The sequence below is a fragment of the Dryobates pubescens genome, chromosome 12 (genome assembly GCF_014839835.1).
Source record: "Dryobates pubescens isolate bDryPub1 chromosome 12, bDryPub1.pri, whole genome shotgun sequence".
Classification (NCBI taxonomy): Eukaryota; Metazoa; Chordata; class Aves; order Piciformes; family Picidae; genus Dryobates; species Dryobates pubescens.
Window position 1 is genome coordinate 19,638,696 of NC_071623.1, and position 22,099 is coordinate 19,660,794.

Sequence of the window (22,099 nt, forward strand, 5' to 3'; positions counted from 1 at the left end):
GAGAGGCGCTCTATGAAAATCCTGAGGTTCAGAGGGTCGTGTTTTGCATTGCTAAAATAAGGGCTTTGTGTCAAGGCGGTAACACTGGGGTTTTTTTGCATCTGTTAACTAGAATGCACTATTAATGCTGATGGGAAATAACTTTTCTAAAAAGCTAGTAGTGAGATCAAATGTTGTATGCATTTTGAGCTGTTACTGGGTTTGGTTGGGGTTTTTTTTTTTTGATGTTTTATATGGGCTGACATAATAAGGTAAATGATTGTAAACAGTACCTCTTTTTTATTATTTTACTTTCACCTTATATCTACAGAAATTACAGGGGGCTGTGTGCAACCGTGCATTTTACAGCCAGGTAATGTAATGAAGCCAACAAATTCTCCTGAGTGAAGAAATACACTTGCAGGGGGAAATAGGTACCCCAAAGCATTGAGGATTTTGGTGCTCATGGTGTTAGGAAGCAAGGATTTTATTTATGCAAGTGAAAAATGTAAAATTGAAAGAAACTTCAGGTACTTTGTACCGTAGATGCAGGAAATGTACTCTGACATGAATCTAAGCTAGTCCAAGGAGATTCAATTCCTCTTCCTATTCTGAGTACACAAAGTCATTTAATTGAGAGATTTCTGAAATAAAGAAATTGCAGCTGAAGGACAAATGAGTGTTTGTGCTTTTGCCAAACAATTATGTTTAGCAAATTGGTTTTTTCCTGTTTCAATATAATGGCCTGTGTTGTCAGCTAGCAACAGGTAGCCTAGCTGTATGAATGCAGGTGAAAGAAAGGTAGAGAGCCTCATCAGGAGTTTGTGTGCTGGGAATTCCCTCTTTTCTTTATGGAAGCTGTGGAGTCAATAGATGTCAAAACTGGGTTATGAATGGCTTTTTATTTGTTCATAACCGGGTAGAAATTACTCTAAATGTAGACACACACAAAGGTGGCTTCCCAGTAAGGCTGTCTGATTCACCCTTTTCCCATCACAAACTGGCAGACAGTCCCCCTTGGGACACTCAGGACTCATGAGAAATCAGGCTGGCTTAACTGGTATTAATTGGTATCTACAAAGGTAAGCATTTGTGTAAGTTTTCTGGCACTGGGTTTGACGTCACAATTGTGGCTTTACTGGGAGATGTGTTTCTTCTTGTTCCCTGCCCCTCCTTCTGCTGCCTCCTTCCCTTTCTCCTCCATGACAGGGAAAGTGCCACTGTGGAATGTTTCTCCTGAGGAGGAGGGCGCAGCCATGCTTTTTTTTCTAGGCTTTCACATGGGTGCCTTACTTTAATTCTGACCTTTATGCTGTAAGAGCAGCCACCCTTGGTCAGGCCAGGGAGCTCTCCCTCTGACTGCAAGCAGGTCTGTCTCTCGTGAAGTGTGGCATAAGCAGCTGCAGAGAGGAGGGTGGTGGGAGAAGGTGTGAATCTCCAAAGCTAGGATTTTGGTTTTATTATGCAGTCAGGGGGCTGATGTTTCTAATGCATTCACTTCCTCATACCTGGAGCACATGTGGCTAACCTCAACGGTATGTTATTTGGCATTTGAAGGATAAAAGGTTTGTTTGGTTTGGTTTGGTTATTTGGTTGTTTTGGGGGTTTTTTGTTGTTTGGTGGTTTTTTTTTTTCTCTCTTTCCAATTGGAGAAAATCTCCTAAAAGTCAGGATTTCAGAGATAAGCTAACATGTTTCCTTCTGACACAAATAGTATCTGACAGATATGTGCAGTAGCACAACAGTGCAGAGCACTGAAGCTGAAGGCTATCAAATTAGCACTTCTAATTATAACCATTCCACTAGTTACTGTAAATATAATTTTAGGAAGTATCAAAGGCTTCTGAATTAAGCATCTGTCTGTTTTGTTTTTAATAGAATGGAGCAAAAATTATTTATGTGTTACCTCAGGATGAAGCAAAAATACTTGTCCTGAAGGTAACTTTTTTCCCCCTGTTGTCCTGTAGTGGAGGAAAGAATATTGAATTAAAAAATACAATTAGAATTCTACTTCTCTGTCATGTACCAAGCCTTGTTATATTTCTATCCCTGCTTGACATGCAGTTATACTTAGAAAAGCTCTTCAGTCTTAACTTTACAATGACTTACTCCTCATGCTGGTGGATATTCTTTTACTCTAATTTATTTCTAAATATGCACATATCCACTTTTCACTATTGATTTCTCATGTGCTGTCACAGGGAAGTTAGGATTCCTGGGAGAAAGTTTGCATATTTGATAAGGGACAGGAGAATCTTTGTGGTTTCTAAGGCTTGAAAGAGTGTGGATATACTGACTAAAGCAGTGGCAAGATTTTTATTCTGTGAGGAATCTTAGTCTGTGCTTCTCTCTATAGTATTCCTTTCCTCTCACTTTCTTGCAGAAAATCTCAGTACTCACTCAAATACTTCTAAAGCCAAGGAAAGCTGGAGACAGTAAAAAGAAATAACTAAAAAAATTCTGTTCTTGGCATATGGAAATGTTTAAGTCTTTGTTTAGAGGACTGCATCTGCACCGAATCCCACAGAACTAATACAGTAATTTGTACTTCTGTTACTTGCTTTTAAAAAAGTATAAAGATTATTCTCTTTCTGTTCTCATCTCAGTTAGCAAATGATCAACTGGTATATTTAACTTTAAGCCTGTAAATGATTCTATTCACTTTGGTGGATAGACACAACCCTCTTACAGCTAAGCATACACCTGAGTGCTCTGATGAATCAGAAGCAAGATCTGCAGGAGTGCCTTGAACCATTTAGCCTGATCTTGCACTCCTTAATTCAAAGTTTCCATCAATTTCATGAAGATTTTGTCAGACCTATAATTATTTCCAGGTAAAACAGTATTTCTGACATGAATACAAATTGTAAGGAAAAATAGTCATATAAGAATAGAAGAAGATACTTGGGGGATTTTCATGTTAGGTTCTTTTGCTCTTAGTCAGCTGTCATTTTACTCAATCCAGTTTGTGGCTACATGTGCCAAAACACAGTCTAATGCAAGGATTTTTCTTTCCAGAATTAAGTCCTCAGGCAAGGAACAACAGCTGGAAAATGTGTGGGTTTGACTGTCTGAATTGGTTTGTTTGTTTGTTTTTTGTTAAGAAGAACTATGTTATCTCTTATCAAATTGTTTTTCAGCGAGTCCCATGAGTTACAAAAAGCCTTTCAGAAATATTTCAAAAAAGAAACCCCAAGTGCTTGTGGAGAATGACTTGTTGAAAGATAAGTACAGTAGTCTGGAGAAATGTGAATGCCAAAAGAAGATATTTACTTCCCAAGTGACAGTTTATAATCCAATGCAAATATATAATGCTGTTCACTTCAAAAGAAGTAGGCTTCATAGTGCAAGTTTCTGAATCAAGCCATCAGAGTTATTTTGAAAATCAGCAAAGTGGAGAAAACAAAAAGAAAATCTGTGTTGGTACCACTGGTATCATCAATATTAACAAAGGTGATACAGTAGAGAGTTTCACATGCAGTGCCAAACCTTGTCAAGTTAACAAAAATTTTTTCGTTCACTACAGTGTGGTTTCTATTCAGATTCATCATTAATTATTAAACAAACAAACAAACACCACCAAAAGAAAAAACCCACAACCAAAACAAACAATTTTGATAGATAATTATACAGCAGAGAAATAGTAGCAGCTTTTCACATTCTCACTAATGAAAAGTCAATGGTTGGACAAAATGGCATGTGTTCTGCTAGTCTTGCTATCCTTTATATATAGTTTTGTATTACAGAAGAAACATTGACAATGATAGAGAAAATTCAAAGCACTTACATATAAAAGGTATTAATACTTTTCTTAAAGGATTATTGTGTCTTTGTGATTGAAGGAGTTATTTGAATGTTGTAACTAATTCCACCTGAGGGTGAATAGTGCTGTGTTCTTCAATTTATTTTTGCTCCCCTTAAAAGAAGGGCTGTATAATCCTCTAAGGAGCTCATCACAGCAAATGGAAAGAGAATTGTCAGGAAATCTGGTTGCAAACCTTTATCACAAGGAAATTCTCTCTCTCTCTGTTTTGGAGATATCCTTAGGTACTGGGTTGCTGACTTTACCTATTCACCCTATTAGAAAGACGAGATATTGTTTTCGGGAAAGGAATATTAGTGTGTAATAAACACATAATATTAGTAGTGTTTTTTAATAACTACCCTGTACAAATCAGGGATTAATCCTTCTGGTAATTATCATGTCATAAATTGAATTTGTTTACAAATAAAATTAATAAAGTTACAATTTCTGGTATAAAAAGGTAAGTGAGCATTAATAGGTTAAAAAAGCCCATAAGTAATAACAATTTTTTAAGGCTAGGCTGAAGGACACATCAAGTGAGCATCCACTTACAGAGGACCAGGCAAATGGTCTTTAGGAAGGGTGGCTTTTAGAAATTAATGAGTGGAAAGAATGCATATGATAATAATGTCTCCCTTCACATGCAGTGCATGTTTATTTTGAGTGTACATCTCAACTGGTGTGACTAGGTTGGTGGAACCGTTTCATAATAAGGGAATGTCCGGCTTGCTTAGTTAAATGTATGTGTTGCCAGGTTAAGCGGTACCTGGGGAAAGAAATGCAAGGACAAATTATAAGAACTGGATGTATGCAAATACCTGCAGGAAGGGGTGGTGAATGACTCTTTATGGGAAGTGGCAGCTCTCTTGAAAATGGCCTACCTGACTTAAGAGAGATGAGAGAGCAAGATACAGAGAAACATTGCTATAACCAGGGGGAAAAAAGCCACAGGAGACTGGAAATGTTTTGTTTGACAAATCCCTAATTACAGAAGTGCTGAAATAAACAAGTAACAGCATGTTAATTCTACATGGAAGACTTTGCAGAACTGCACTGCTAGCCTGCAAGATTTTTTTAAACCTCATTCTTTAGAGTTGAAAAACATCTTTTTTTAGGCGATGTGTTTATTACCTTGATAAACAGTAAAATGCTGCCACAGCAATTACCTTGATGATAAAGAGTTTGTAGACAGATACTTCCTGCATTCATTTCCTACCCAGATAAGTCGCCAAAATCAGGGACTACCAATACAGGAAATGCTTTCAATACGAACTTCCTATCTGTTAATATCTAATTCACTGAGAAGATCTAAGCCTTTCTTTGTTGATATAAAGGTTACTATTAAGCATTTAAGCCATAGTACAACACATATATTCATGTAAAAAATTAAGTTCAATGAGTGCTGTTATGCTGGTCTATGAAATATCAGGGGGTTTCTCTGTAGTGGTAGGAAAAATGACCCTGCATTTTTCAGTACTGCAAAGTAGGATGCTTCAAAATACATTGTCATTCTGTCACATGATGAGCAAGCAACCTCCCTCCAACACATTATTGCCTGCATCCTTTCCTTATTTGTATGCATCACCAAATAAAATGTTTACTTCCCAGCTCTTAAGGTGGACTTCTCTTCTGGATGTATTAAAGAGTCATAGTCATCTCCTGCAATCCACAGTGACATATATATTCCACAGAAATGACTGAAACAGAAATTTTGCCTCCCTGTAGAGATAAATAAAACCAGGACTAACCTGTATTTTTTAACTTCTGCTAAAAAAAAAAAAGAACAAAAAAAAAGAACCTAGAGCAAAAGAAAAGTAAACAAAGACAGAAAACCTCCATTGCTAATTGTAACTTTAGGATAATTGCTTTCAGGCACATGAATAGAATGAATGAGGATTTATGAAACCTGAAGTGAAATCAGGCCAAAATCAAGTCAAGAGTATTTAGCCAATGGCTTGACTGGAGCCAGGCTTTCACCCAGGTTATTCAGGAGTTCAGCCTGAATTTTGTGCAGTTTTGCCAATGATTCTCTTGGAGTTGTTCCAGGTTTCTGCCATCGTGACTGAGATTGATATCTTGGCCTTTCCCCATAGAGTTGAGTAGTCCTTTGCTATTGCGGCTTCATAGACATCACTCTTTTTCATCTTCGAAGAACAGACCTATGTTCAGTTATCTCCTCACACAACTATGGGAAAGGCAGTTTGAGTTTGTGTTGTAGTCTAACAGGCTGGGAATATGAGGTTGGATTTACAGACCACTCCAGAGACTGTGGGAAACTCATTGCATGGAGCACCAGCTGTTACGCAGAAGAGCCAGGTCTGTGGAGACCTGACCCAAAAGTCTAGTTACTGCAGATGGATTCTGTAAGTTGAAGTTAGTTTTGGCAAGTAATTTAAACAAGACTGTGGGTGAAGAAGCTCTAGGAAGTTGCCCCTTGGCTTTGGGGATATTGGGGAAATACACACTGTCTCCTGAAAGCAACATTCTTGGGAGGTAGCTAGGCAGCTCTTATCTACTCACATACCTTTTTATTATTGTTAGTCTTTGGTGTATTCACATTAGCTTCCCTCATGCATAAGGTATTCCCCTGGAAGTGCTCAAAATTGTTGCTTTTCACTAATCAGATCAACTCACTGAAGTGGTGGCCAGAGACATTTTTCACATTATTTCCATACAGCCTCTGCCTTTAAAAAATTGTTCTGCGATTTGTCATCAAGGCACAGTCATATGTACCATTTTCGTGGAATTCAGAATCTGGTTGTTTAGTCTATGTCAACGGGATAAAAAAGAGAGGGATCCTGTGCCTTTAATGTTGTTTATAACAGTTAGACAGAGCTTGTCAGGTGAAGGTTAATTGCTCTCCAGTTAAAGCAGTTCTCTGCACAGATGGGTTATCAGGGCTGAACACTCGTTACAAGATTAATCTCATTTCCGACAAGACTTCCCTTTCCTTCAACTGATTTTTACTCAGCCATTGGACCTGTCACCAGCCGTTAAAAGAAGGGTGGGTTACCTCTGGGATATTAATGCTTGTGTACAGTAAAACAATACAAAGTGTGTGTCATATCGGTAGGGAACATCTTTAGGAGACAGCACATTTCAGTGCTGTTCTGAAGGTCGAGATTCATAAACAACAGAAACAATCAGGAACATTTGTATTAACCCTCTTAATGAATGTGAGCTCCAGCCAAATCATCCATAGGCTTGTTTTTGATGTCTGCTTTCCTCTACATGTAGAACTAAAGTATATGTTTAGTTCCAAAGGTAGGCTTTTGTTGAAAATTTTAGTCAACAAAATAGCCGCTTGTGAAATTGTGGAACCTGTGACTATGTCTGTATGCAGTCAACTAAAGGATACACGGGACCACTTCAGTTAATGCTGGTTGTTTTCTTCTCATCAAGAGGAAATATATCATGTTGGACACTTGAAGAAATTAAAACTTTGGGAGTTCTATCTTGGCTTCTACAGTAAATCTCTTGAATTTTCCTCTTTCTGTAATCTGGAGTAAATCAGAACCAGATCAGTTACATCCAATGGGCTACAGAGATTAAAGATGGATGTAAAGCAAGAGCACATCATATTCTTGCCATAATATTGCCTTATTAGCCAAGACTGCAGCAGATCTGCCAGTCTAGGGTGATCCTGAACAGCTGCATAGAGTGAGTTCAAGGAGGCTATGGCATGAACACAAGAGTCTTCCTAGAATTTGGGTTTTTTCAGGAGTTCTGATGCTTCCAAAATAGCAACAACTTGGCAAAAGTCTCTGGCTGCCAAGTTTGTTGCATGCAACTTTAGTCAGTAAATTCCAAAACTCTAAACAAATATTCAAGGCAACAAACAGGGTAGCTCTTATGTTTCCTTAGGGCTTCCTGTCCTGGCTTTGGATTAACATGATCCTGTCAATGGTGCTGACTCTCTCCATTGATTTCAGTGAACTTTGAATCTGGATGGAATATTGGCCAAGAAACAGTTAATCTCCTATAAATATTTCAGTGAAGGTCTTTATTGAAACTATCTTTAATCTATGTTTTATAAACATTTAGCAAAATTAACAAATTATATGAAAAATCACTTCTGTAAGAAAAGGCCTATCTATGAGCATCTGAAAATGTCTTATTTTTCTTCTTTTATTTTCTTTTAATCACCAAAGTAGGCTAATGGCCTTACTGCTTCATTGATAGTTACTTTTTCAATACTTGTGAGATTAAAAATGAATTTTCCTTTCATTTAGAATCCATGGGTTTTAAGGAAATGTACTCACTACAGTTATAAAGCTGAAATGACAGACAGACATGAATGTAACCTCTGAATATCATGCTCTTCAGCAGTATGCATTCAAAGGCAAAAAAAAATGAAGTAAGTGGAATCCATTACTGTTTGAATAAGATAGGAAAAGTGCATCATAAATCTTTACAATCCCAACTAAATCATTGGTGCTTTATGCCAAGGGAGGCACGCTCAGTAATAAGTCTTTAAGTGGACGAAGTTAACGTTGAATAAAAAACAAAAGGATCACTATGGTTAGGTTGTCAGTGAGACTTTGAATGAATATTTGAAGATGGACTGCTCACAATTACAAAGTGTTGTTTTGCAATTTAGCTGCTTTCACTGATGTGAAAAAAAACACCCAACCACCTACCTTTCTAGAAAAAGTAAGGAAAATTGAAAGTGGTTAGTTCTCTTTTTTCCCATGGAAAAGTCTGTCCTTACTAAAATAATGTAATTGAAAGTTGAAGAGAGTCAGTCTCACAGTACTAATTTAGTGTTCTCTTCTTCCTTGTACCTTTCTCTCTATCTGAAGTTTTAACCAGCTGAAATGCCAGACAACTACAGTTTTCCAAAACTCCTATATTTTGCCATTAAAATACAAAAAATACACTGGTTTTATATTGCAAGGTTGTAGCTGTTCCTTTTTAAGCTCTTCAGACCTTCAGATCTTCTTGTGTTAGGTTTTTATTTGTATGGGTGTTAATGGCATGCTTTCAGATAAAATACTGCTACTAACTATTGATACTCAACACTGATTTTGCCTTTTGCCTTCTCACATTCAAAATAGGATAGCAATGAACTATTACTTGTTAAAATCCTTGGTGGGCAAGTGTGTTGTAGATTCGACAGCTACCACACCACTTCTACTTTTTAAGATGGGATTCAGATGGATTCTTGCCATCAGGTACCTTACTCTTGAAGCTGTGAAGTTATAAAGCTAGAATTCTAATCTATTGGAGAAATGTATTTTCTATATAGTAACTGACAAAAGCTTCAGCTTATTTTTTAAAATACACTGTTTTTAATATTTCTAATAAAGATGATTCACCTCTATATATCTTAGTAACACTTTTCTCTCCAAATATTGCAATTTAGGGGGTCTGAAGGCTTTTGTGAAAGTAGAGAGAATCAATTAAGGAGACTGGTAGATTGGTTGAGAAAGCTCAATGTTATGTGGGGTGTCTGTGAGCCTCAAGGCATTGTTTTCCTAGCTGCTCTCCTGTTCCTTCCCTTAGTAGAAAGAGGAGGACTCAGAATGTTGAATAAGATGAGTTAATTTGCTAAGAAAGATCTGTATGAAAAGTTTCCAGGTGGAGGCAGACAGCAGTGGCAAGGATGTGGACTTGATGGAGCAGGTCCAGAGGAGGGCCACAAAAATGATCAGGGGGCTGGAACACTTCTCTAAGGACAGGCTGAGGGAGCTGGGGTTGTTCAGCCTGCACAAGAGAAGACTCCAGAGAGACTTAATAGCAGCCTTCCAGTACCTTGAGGGGGCCTAGAAGAAGGCTGGAAAGGGACTGTTTTTAAAGGCAATGGTTTTAAATTAGATGAGAGTAAATTTAGGTTGGATATTAGGAGGAAGTTCTTTACCATGAGGGTAGTGGAATAATGGAACAGGTTGCCTGGGAGGTAGTTGAGGCCACATTCTTGCAGATATTTAAGGTCAGGCTCAACAGGGCTCTGGGCAACTTGATCTAATGGAGGACGTCCCTACTCACTGCAGGGAGGTTGGACGAGATGACCTTTGGAGGTCCCTTCCAACCCAAACCATTCTGAGAATCTATGACACTGAAATTAAGGTGTCAATAATGAATGTTACCATTTCTGTCAGTAAAAATATTCTGAATTCATGAGATGATGGGATGAGCTTAAAAATAATGGAATTTCAGAGAATCATAAATATAGTTAATCTTACATGCCTCTTAACCTTAGCATTCGCAATTTTTAGCTGGAATAAAAACTGTTTGAGGTTTTCAGCTGACTCTAGAATTCAGGTCGAAAGGAACCTAAGGTCAGTAAGATCATGAAAGTTGGCAACTGCTGTTGTTAAAAAGGAAGCTTGATAAATCCTCAGAATTAACTCTTTTTGAAGCTGAGTTAGATAAGATAAAGTACAGAGGATTGGATGATGCTGGAAATTAAAATTCTAAGCTAGATAATGACACTAAAACTAGATGCTGAGCAGAACAGTGTGATGTCTTTCAAAATAATTTAGAAACTACCTCATAAGCAACAAGCAATAATAATCAGTGCTATTCAGTGCTGAAAAGAACAAAGTGAAAGGTGATAAAACGAGATCTGTCAAGGAAGTGCGTTGAGTCATGAAGTATCCTAAGGAGGACAAAGTTTTAGACTTTTTCTAAGCTCACTATAGAAGTGACACTAGGAGTTGGTGAGTATGAACTGTACAAGGAGAGTCTCAGAGAGCTGGGTCTCTTTAGTTTGGAGAGGAGGAGACTAAGGGGTGACTTCATTCATGTTTATAAATAAATAAAGGGTGAATACCAAGAGGATGGAGTGAGGCTCTTCTTGGTGATGCCCAATGACAGGACAAGTAGCAATGGATGGAAGTTAAGGCATATAGGAAGTTCCATGGAAACATGAGGAAAAAAATTTTTTCACTGTGAGGGTGACAGAACACTGGAACAGACTGCCCAGGGGGTTTGTGGAGTCTCCCTCTCTGGAGACATTCAAAACCCACCTGGATGCATTCCTGTGTGAGCTGGTATAGGTGATCCTGCTCTGCAGAGGGGTTGGACCAGATGATTTTTGAGGTCCCTTCCAGCCCTTAACGTTCTGTGATTCTGTGAAACTGTAATCTCCAGTACTGTAGAGACCATTCACAGACTTGTAAATGATACAGACATTTACACCAGATTTGTGTAAATAAATGAGAATATGGCCAAGCAAAGGAGAACAGATGCCCAAATTTCTAACCTAAGTCTTGTTTTACAAACAAAGTCCTACATGAAACACCACCAAAATTCCCTGATTTTCCATGTGAATTAGGCAAATGCGCAGGGAATCCAAAGCCTGAAGTGAAAGAAAGTTTCATTTGTTTTTATGGAACAGTGGGCAGTTGTAGAAGACTTATTTTTGTACAAAGTTTCTTTTATTAACTGTGACTGGGCTGAAGCAGGGAACTCTATTGCACACTTCAGCTGCAGCATGGCAGATGATGTGCAAAAGCTGCTGCCATCCTCTGGGACATAACCACTGCTGGAGTGGATGTGCTGCCCTCTGCAAGAAAGAAATACCTTACTTTCCAGGCAAGTTGTGTCAGTGCAAGGACAAGCATTTCCCTACCTGTGTTGTACTTAAAGAGTAGCCTCTCTGTTTAAGGGGTTGTGATGCCTGTGGTGGTTCCAGCACAACTGTAGAAACAATGCACCAGGAGGAGTTATCAGTTCATTCATGTGAATACATTCTCCTTATCACACATCTTGTTTATGGAGCAAGTCATTTAGCAAAAGGCTCAGCAGGACATACCAGAGCTTCATGTAAGTCTATTTGTAAACTTAGCTGGCTCAGGAAGAAACTGCACTGTGATTCCTGGGTTGTCCTACTGCTAAAATGCCCCAACAGAGCTGGCATGAAATATTCGTTTTACCAGCCACTGTGTTTTTCTATTTTCTGTATTTGCTGTAGTATGAATGTATTAATATCTATCCATTCTATTCCAGTCTGTTACCCACATGTCCACTAAATACCAAATGCTGATTCTATTTTCTTTTAGGTGATGGAAAAAACTTTATGCAGAAGTTTACAATAGAGGCATGCAATTCCCTGGCCTAGGGAGGTGGTTGAGGCCCCATCCCTGGACATATTCAAAGTGAGGCTGGACAGGGCTCTGGGCAAGCTGATCTAGTTGAAGATGCCCCTGTTGACTGCAGAAAGGGTTGGACTAGATGACTTTCAGAGGTCCCTTCCAACCCAGACCATTCTATGGTGCTATATATTTTTTTTTCTTCTTTCTCTTTCACTCTTTCTGGTTCACTTTCTAAGTTTCCTAGAGCCTGTGAATTTGCTTATGAAGTGTAAAAGCATGTCTCTGAACTAAAATGATTTTTTTGTGTGCACTGCTCCAGAAAAAATACCTCTTTCATCTCCAGATGTTGAAATCTTAGAATGCCAAGCAATAGATATTCTGTCATATAAATTGTATCCACTGCATATATCTTCAGCACACCAAAGACCTCATGAGCATTATCTTTTTGCTTCTGATTTTCTGTTTCTCTGGCGGCTGACTGTTGTACTCCTTGCCTTCCCAGTGCTTCAGCCACTAGCAGAATCCTCCAGTCTTAGAGACTTCAGCCCATTTTTTAAATCATCCATATTCTTTCCTTTCCTAGATTTCTTTGATCTCCTTTAGAACTGCTTCGTAACTTCCACTGTTTTCATTTTCACTCAATTTCTTTGCTTTAGTTGCCCTCAACTTCTAAGTACATGTTTCTGAAGGACAGAGCTGGTTTCACACTCTCCCGCATCTTCACACAAGCATCTTGCACTCCTCTTAACCAGGGACGTGGTTCACCTGACTCTACAAATTTAGGTCATGTTGAAGTGCTTGTAAGAGTAGCTTGCTCTTCATGGGAAAATCTTTCCCTTTGAATAATGAAAAAACCTTCAAGACCTTTCATATTTGTATTATCAGTAGCCTGCTAATTACTCCTGGGCATTTTGCCTTTTTTTAATTCCCATCTTGTAAGCCCATTTTGTAGCATCAGCCAATGACAATGGGTGTTGTGCACACGTGATCTGAAAGCTAATGACGGGAGGGGAGGCTTTTCAGTTATGTCCACACAATCCACAGTATGACTTCAAAACAAATCACTATTTATTTTCAGAAACAGCTGCTCTTTTTCAGGTTCCCATCTGAGACACTTTCACTGTGATTTTCAGAGCTTTTCTATTTCCCACAGAACTGCTGTCATCAATAACCTCTCTGCACGTTTAATCTGGCATGAAATGGGACATTATACTACTCAACTGCTAAAATTTCCTAGGCTGTACAAAGCTCAGTTAATACTGAGATTGTTCTATTGCTTTGAGAAATATCTATAAATAGCGATCTATTAACTCCTATTTGCAGATAGGTCTAGTTAACATCAGTAGAAGTAGTCATACAAAAGATCAGATGGAAAATTCTTAGCTACCAGGTTTTAAAATGAGTACTATAGTTTTCATTGCAAGAATTGATGATTTCACTGACACTTGTAAACAGTTTGAGAGTTAGTACAATAACATTTTACTAGAAGTGTAGATACAAGAACCCCAGACTTTGAAAACTGTGTAAATAACTGAATTTTCAGCTGAATTATTTTTAAGAATAATTTACATGTGGTGCATTTAATATTTAGTGTATTCAACATAAGCCTATTTGTGGAAAAAAATATATGAGAAGATGTGTCAGGAATTTAAGATATTTCTAGCAAACACCTTCTCCACAGTCATGACTGAAGTCTGAATCTTCAGAAAGCAATAAACAGCTTTAAAACATGCCTGGTCAGTGATGAAATACTCAACATGAGGAAGCAAAAATCTTCCTGAAGCCTTAGATTTTTTTTTCATATTCTCACAAAATAGCTGGTTTCTAAAGGTCTGGTTTAGATTTCAATCTCACTGGTAGTATCTTATAAGCAAGCTTTTATATATTTAAAAGATGTTCAGAAGAGTCAACAGTCTCTTAGTAAAACCGACTGTGTGTTTCTGTTAACTCTGATGGAGCAAAATTAGTTCATATTGAGTGATAGCTTTGGTTTGGTAAAATTAGACTCTTGAGAAATTCATGCTTTAACCAGATGCCTAGTTCAAACATGGATATGTGAGGCTGGGCGCCCACGTCTCTGTGTGCATTGTAATTATTTGCAAATGCATTGAACACCCACAACTACAAAAACCTCATTGATTGGATGTGTTCCAGGTGAATTGAATGATATATTAAGAAAACTCTACGGCTTTCCTTGGTCCAATTCCAATCTTCAGCCTGTCAAGCTTTCAGATGGAAAATAAAACATAAAAGCCCACCCTCCTGCTCTCATGTCAAGTGCTCTTGTTGGCTTACTGTTGCCTTTGGCTCACCTCAGCTGTTGGCAGCCTCTGACATTATCAAGCCCCAACATTGCAGAAGGGCAGGAGAACTCAGCAAATTGGGAGTGAGAGCCATCTTGCCTTTGGTGGGACATATTGTAGCATTAGGGAATTTAACCCAGCAGGGGCCTCCAGGGGTATTCCCTCGTACTCTGCACTGGTATCTATAGTCGGAAGGGATCGGGGCTGATACAGGATTTCAGGAGGGGAGGGCACCCTCAATATTGCACATTTCATTTTCTTCCACATGTTCTCCACAGTGAGGTCCAGGAATAGACCTGGGCAGTCAAAGGGCATATAAAGTGGAGAAATTCCTCTAGTTTCACCCTCGCTACCATGATGTTGACACAGAGGAGATCAGCTAGAGCAGAGCCAGAGAAAGCAGCTGCAGACAGGGATGAGTTGTCTGTATGGTTTTAGCTGATTTGGCTCCAGACTATGCCGATTAGCTCTTTGCTTTTCCTTCCCCTTCCTGTGTCTCTTCTATTCACCTACACTCCACTTCTTGCCTGCCATGAGTAGTAGCATTTCATTTTTTATTGTCTTCTATGTTCATTCAAATTAAAAATGTCAGGCACAACTGTCATAGTCACACTATGCACTTAACTTGTGCTTTGTTTCCCTCAGCTTGCGTCCCTGCTATGCTAGCTTCAATCATTCTGTGAGGTCTCTCTGCTGCGTTCTTTGCCTTAGTTCCATGCCCAAGATAGCAGACTCCATCGTTGCATTCTTCTGTGTAGCACTGGATAACAATTATTTGTAAATTCTGCTTTGATGGGTCCTTTTTGCTGCAGTACTGTCAGTTTAAAAGTCCACAGGAAGTCAGCACAACGTGACATGAGGGTTGCCCCATAACTTCTTCTCTGTGGAGTACACCTTTCATGGTGTGTTTCAGACTGTGGGCTTCAATTGCAAGTGGCTGCAATCTGTGTTTTTGCATCATTTGTCAACAGAAAAAAAAAGAAATTAGCTCTATTTTTACACTGCAAAAGCTGTGTCTCCCTGCTCAAAGATTTCAAAGCTCATCAGATTCTTGGTTTGGGGGAAAAACATTCCAGCAGTTGTGTTGATTTTACAAATATTTCTCTCTTACCTGCATACTTTTCATGGACACCAAGGCTCAAATAATTCACTTTTATTCCTTCTTTCTGCTTTTATATCCTTGACAAACCAAATGCAGGAACATTTTAAAAAGGCATGGTGACATTTATCATTGACTTTAATCACATGTGTCTCAATGAATGGTGTGCATTATACCTATGGGAGTTTAGTGTATGGGTTTTCTTGGTTTACTGAATACCAGGAACTTTGGAGGTTGCTCAGGTCAGCCAGGACCTAAATCAGCATCATCTCCTGGCTTTCCCTTCTTACAGAACGACGTGTATCATTTTGCTTTGCTTAGTCCATGCTTTTATTTTACTAGATTGTAGAGGAGCATAAATGGTGTCTGTTTACATTCCTTACTGATTCAACTTGAAATTATGACCAAGTATGGCTTGAGTAGTCTATAAAAAGATATGGTAGTTTCTGGCTGTCAGACACACAAAGGTGTTCCTGGAAGCTCAAAACCCAGAGTGCAAATCAGTTAGCTTTCTCGATGATTTTGAAACCTCAAATCCTTTGAAATAGTTGGCAGCTTGCCTGTTGAATATTTACAGTTACACAATTCTTCCTCTCTGTGACTTTTAAAGGTTCCTCCTTCCTTTTTTCTTTAAGTCCCTTGGCAGCGTCAAAACAGTTTCTCTCCTATCTCCCCAGCTCTCCTCCTTCTAGCTCTCTCTCTTTTTCCTTGGTATGGCACATTGTTATGTGGAAATAGCTTGTTTTGAGTTCACACTTTGTTTTCCTGCTGTTTTTTCTGGAAGCTGCATGTGGCACAAAAGATATGGGAGCAGCTTGTAGGAAATGGGTTTGTTTGGGGAAACAATAAAAGAGAAACAGCTCACATACCTCTCCTGTGTGTTTGAAGGCATAGTGTACAGTAAATAAAGATACTTTTTAGATAATTTTTCAGTGCAGTCCAAAGAAAAGTAAATAAAAATATTTTATATCTCTGTATCTTAAGCTTTGCATCCACATATCCTCCTTTCATATAGTAATGATCATTAGACACTTTACCTTAATGGTGAGGAATGGGGAAAAAAGCATCTTTAATAGTTTCTGTTGCTGCAATAAATTAATATCTCAGGGGTTTGTACTTGAGATTGTCTTCATTTGCATTGACTTTCTTAGTTCACTTTTCATCACTGGCATCAGGTTACCACCCTTTTTGTCCTTCTGGAGCTAATGTGGGTGTAATTGAAAAATACTGTCAATATCAGAGCTGCAGGGCATGGTTTGAGTAAGAGTTGGTAATCACCAGTTCAGAAGAGTAACTGTTACAGGGAAAAACAGTAAGATTATTTTTGTCACCACATCAAAGATACCACCACCTACATTTCCTTTTATTCTTCACAGGTACAATTAAAAATGGGCCACAACCTGTTTGTACTACCTATGAGATTCATCAGAAAACATGGTTGCAGAGATGCAAATTGCACCTTAAAGATACAAGCTGAATTTGTGAAATAGTTCTCCTAGTTGGGGGTGGGAAGGCAGGAATAAAAAAGTTGAAAAACTTTTGCAGTAATTATTTGTATTTTGTGATTTTGGATTGGCAATTTAGTTTAGAAAGACACTGCTTAAATAAACTGAGAATCCAGTTTAAAAGCGAAAGTACAAGTGTAATGGGAGTTTTGGTTTTGGTGCATGCAAGGATTTCTTGTGGTTGTTCTGTTTTGTTTTGTTTGGGGGCAAACCAAGACCATTCACTCCAACCTTTGTCTGTCATAGGTGTGAAACCATTTTCTTCTGACCCCTTGGCTTGGCTACCTCTCTAACAGCAATATATAAAAATACCATACCAATCTCTTTGATTTATCTCACAGTTCATGTTTGAGCTAAACCAACAATATCCTTACTTTAGTCTAGTTCAGCAGAGCAGTTTAAATTTACATAAGCATATGCTTAACTTTATTGCTGTTTTACTAAATGCTGTCCCGTGTTAATCCTTGCACACGAAGAAGGAAATCAATACTGTGACTTTCAACCCTGTATTAATTTCATTAGTCATGTTTTGCAGCAAATGACAAAAATAACATGTGCTGAAAGTATGAATCAAGATATTAGTTATAAACAATTATAGGAAAGTATGTTAGGCTGTGCACTGTAAAGGTTATCGTGACAGGAAGTCATATTTTACATACACCGTGGGCATTCTTGGAGAGCTCATTCTGACTTTGGGAAGATTACCCATCTGAACAATATTCCAGATGCTCATAAAATGGGGAATACCATGAGAAGCACATAATAGTGTATGTGTATATATTCAATGTGTGCTTGGAAGATCCAGAATAAAAGGTGGCTGAGGAAAAGGAAGCAAGAATAGTGAAAACAAAAGACTTCCTGTTGTGCAAAAATGGAAAGCACTCTTAATGTACTGACTTTTTTAAAAGCAATATCAATTTGCATTTTAATTCATTATCTAATGCAGAGAAGTCAGTAAAAAAAATCAAGACAAATACATTTGGAAGTAAATGAAAACATCCATACAAATAAAGATAGCTTAAGCACTGTTTGCAAAAGCTAAGAATCAAGGAAATAATAAATGTTGGATATGGTAAGTGTTCTCTAAAGGGGTAGGTGAGAATTTTAAATGTGTATGAAGGTGAACATAGGGGAGTGTCTGAGACGTTGCCGGCCTGATGCATTAAGGCTAAAACATTTCTAGCTCCAAGGGGTCCCTGAGGAGGAAGCTGAGCTGCAGGAAAGCAGCTCTGCAGTTGCCCGAGAACAGTTCCCCCTCCTCTCTCCCTAGGCTGATTGCCATGCCTGGCTGCTGGTTTGAGAGGACCAGCCAGATTTAATGTGTAACATGCCCAGTGGACACGTTTTTGTTTTCCTATGATTTCTATAGGGTAGGTAATATTACATTGGAGCTAAAATCTCTCCTAACTACAGTCTTTCCAACCAGACAGCGATGACCCGTGCATACATGTGTGTGCACGTGCACAGACACCACACGCAGAGGGACTAGAAGGAAGTGATGGGTCACCTAGGAGTTGAGTTCATGGCCATCATCCAAGTGTTATTTCCCCAATGCTATTAGGCATTCATAAAAATAAAGGTTCATTGAAAAGGAAACTTATTTTGATGCTCTTCGAGTTTTACCACTTCTATTTAATTCTTTCCTCAGTGCAGTGGTTGTAAAGGTCCCCTTATTCCTTCCTATACCTTTGTCTTCACTTTGCTGATGAGTTTCTCTTTGGTACATAGCATGCCTTAGAGAAAAGTGCCTAAATGATTTTTACTTTAAAATTTATTTGGAGATTGAGGATGAAATGATATCAAAATGTGTGTGTATACATATGCTTAAGTGCATATATAAAATGGGCATCTATAATTACATATACAAGCATATACATAACTCACTGAAGTTAACAGATATTAAACTTAATGTACAAAGTAATACATAATCTTGTAGTTTTAACCAAGTGAGAGGGAAAAGAGGTGAAAATGTTACCTTCTTGTGATAACACTGGACAAATCTTTTGAATAAGTTTGAGGAAAAAAATGTGTGATATGATTCTATGATTCTGTATTCTATGATCTTTATTTTAGGAATTTTCTCAATAAGGTTTCCAAAACCAATGTATCAGGGCAGGTACTGGTTCGAGCAAAGCCTTTAGTTATGGACAGATGACTAACTTAAACACATGGTATCACAGTATCACAGTATCACAGTATATGGTAATTATACAGTATCACAGTATATGGTAATTATTGAAGACATCGCATTCAAAGTGCCGGGGCTACCCATGATGCCAAAAATTTTAAGAGGAAATATGGAAGGGGTAGGATTGTACATCTCTGATGTGATTGATGTTTTGGTTTGGGAAGCTGGTTTAATTCCAAGGCTCTTTCCCCAATATTATTTTCATCTATTAGCAAAAGTTCAAAGCAGGTGTGCCATGCAGCATCGGTCCCCTTCTCTTTGGGCTGCAGGCCAATTTACAAACCTGCCACCTGTCTTATGGAATAAATCCTTGCTTGAAAGATTGCTGAAAAAAAATGTGGTTTTTTTTTTAACAAAGTAGAAGGTTGGCTGCTCCTTCAGGTTGATAACGTCTTACTCTAAAAAAGGGAGGTAGAAGCAACAGGCTAGCTGTGGGCTCGGGCAGAAATGAGAAGGAGCTTTAATATCCAAGTTTTCCCAGTTTTCTAGGCATTTTTATGCCCTAGAAGTTAATGGCCAAGCATGAAGGAGGAAAAACCTTCAAGCTTTCAAAGTTCATAATGTACAATACTGTCAAGATGAAAAGGAAGAAAAGTCTATTGTATTGACTGAGAAAAAAACAGTTCTTTCAAACTTCAGTGTTACAGGTTGGAAGTGCTAAAATAAGCATACAAAGCTTATTTTACACTTTCTTTTAAAATGTGTATACAATATACAATCTGCAGAGTACAATTGCATTGTTTTTTACCACTGATGAATTAAGGTTGACATAATCATTCAGGAATATGTATTCTGAGTCCAACTGATCATTGTGCTGCTCCAGCCCTGCAGCCATCTAACCCTTTTCACTGAGCTGCTGATGTAGTAAGTAAAACTTGTTGTTGTCTCAGCCTTTAGGTGGTTTGGCAGTGCTCTCTTCATGCAGCAGGAGAAGTGGAACCAGACACATCACTATATAGTACTAGATTATCTGCTTTATTCCCCAGATGTTTTGATACAATTGCAAATTTTGAGGTCCATTTTCATTCAGAAGCCTGATGCAGTTCTTCAGTAGTTGTGCATGGGCAGAGTTGCTCCTAAACATACCCCTCTTGAAGTTGAACATGCACTGAAGTAGATACAGGGTGGAGGCTTTCCTCACTGTATTTGAACAAGTTCACTGCATTGCTTTGATGGCGTTCAGGGCATGTGACATGTATGAAGGAGTTTCTTATTTCCATTTATTAACTCCAAGGTTAAATTGTTCATTTGTGTTTTACTGTCAGACTCTGAAGACTGCAGATGAAGCAATTGATTGTGAAATGGCATCTCTTTAAATCAGATGCCCATGGATGCTTAGTGGTCTCTGGAAGTTAGTGGTTCATCAGCTCTACTCAGTGGGATAATTTTAGTGTGTGAGATACAGGGTAGTCCCAGATACAGCATGGAGTTGGCATGATAGAGATATAAAGCAAGACCCATTTTTAGTAATTCTTACTAAGTTTCCCTATCTGAAATAGTAAAATATCAATGTTTTCTTACTTTATGAAGCACTTGTTGACCTGGAGTTTAATTCTTTGTGCTACAAATAGTACTCTATGATGGAAGAAGATGTCAAACATATCTTGAGCAAAAATAGGGTTTGCTTACATTTCAGGAATGACAGAGTACGTGTTAGAAATTATGATAAAACACCACAGTCAGCATTTGAATTTATAATGTTTCTGTATTTGTTCATAAAGAACCAAAATGTTAAACCTTTGGGCTTTACCATGAGGCCTCTGTTCACATTACTAGGCCTAGTGAAACTGGGAGAATGACTTACACAAAGAGAATATCTTAAACATCTGCTGTTGTTTCCCAGAAATTAATCTAGCCTGCAATTTCATAACATCATTTTGATGGATGCTTGATTACTCCTTTCTTCAAGTGGGACTGCAGCAGTGTCTCTTCTTTGCTTCCAAACATCCTTTGTACTTTTCTCAGCAAGAGGTGAAGATACCAGATAAGTGCAGCACTGGGCCTGTGTTTGGATTAACGCAGATTGTCCAAGTGCTCTTTGCGCATAGGAGGAAGATGTTAGCTGAGCTCTCATGGGTGGAGGTGAGGACAACATCTGTCTTTCCTATCTTGTACTTGCCAAGGCTTTTTGTTGTTCCTGAACTCTCTCATGAATATAATATGTGGATTTTTGTCTGATCTAATGAATCCAAGACTCAGAGATTTAGTAGGAAAACATATTCCAGATGTGTGTGCTGTAATTCCTGACTCAGGTGACTGCATTTTAAGTAGTAACCTTCTTCAGTACATTCCACACACCATACCAAATATCTTGCAAAACAACTTCTTTTGCAAATGGGCAGCAGAGAGTTTGTAAGAGCATCATGATTAATAAGCGATAGCAACGCTAAAATATCAATCATCTGTCTATTCTTTCACTGATTATTGCTGGATGCAATGAATTCAAGGCTCAAAGACTTGGCTTTAAAGCTGAACTGCAAATTTAGACTAGAAGCTCTTCAGGCAGTTCAACCACAGCTTGCTTTATTGTGCAGTGATGCCTGTTGCAGACGTGAGCAGAGCAGAGTAGAGTTGCAGGCTGGAAGACTGCCTGCTGCTCTACAAGGTTCTGGTGTCCAGCCTCACATGTGCTTTCTGTTCCAGCGTGGAAATGACATTCCTGGCCTGTTTGAAATTAGGCTTTCAGTCCAGATAAACAAACTTCCTAGAGCATCAGAAGATGCAGTCTGAGGAAGAATAGAATGAAAAGTAGTAAGTGAGAAGAGTGGCTTGGTGAAGTCTGAAGCAGCTGTACCAAGGTGTGTGCGTACTGTGTGCTTGCACACTTTCACTTGCTCTGCCTTTTAGGTATAATTGTATATAATGCAATTGCACAAAACTTCAGTAAGAAAGTTTATCAAGTACACACAGGATACTGAGTGCAAAAAGACATAATAGAGCTAATTGCACAGTCTTAATTAGAACAGGCTTCCCTCAGAAAATACAGGTCCTCTCCAAATGTAACTCTTTATTAAGATGTTCTAACACCTGCAAAACACATGTTGGTGCATTGCAATTCACCCTTTTAACAAATGGTTTGGTGAAAGTTTTCATATACCAGCTTTTCTTGCTTTTTCCAATTTAAAATGAAAATAAGTCCCAATATGGCTTAATTTTTCTGACCAGCTGTAGACATCCAGCA

General features: G+C 38.4%; 1 protein-coding gene across 5 annotated transcripts in view; it reads left to right on the forward strand.

Moving 5' to 3' along the window:
• ERG (ETS transcription factor ERG) overlaps window positions 1-22,099 on the forward strand; it is a 145,738-nt gene that overhangs the window by 83,366 nt on the left and 40,273 nt on the right. The gene's annotated exons all lie outside the window — the stretch shown is intronic.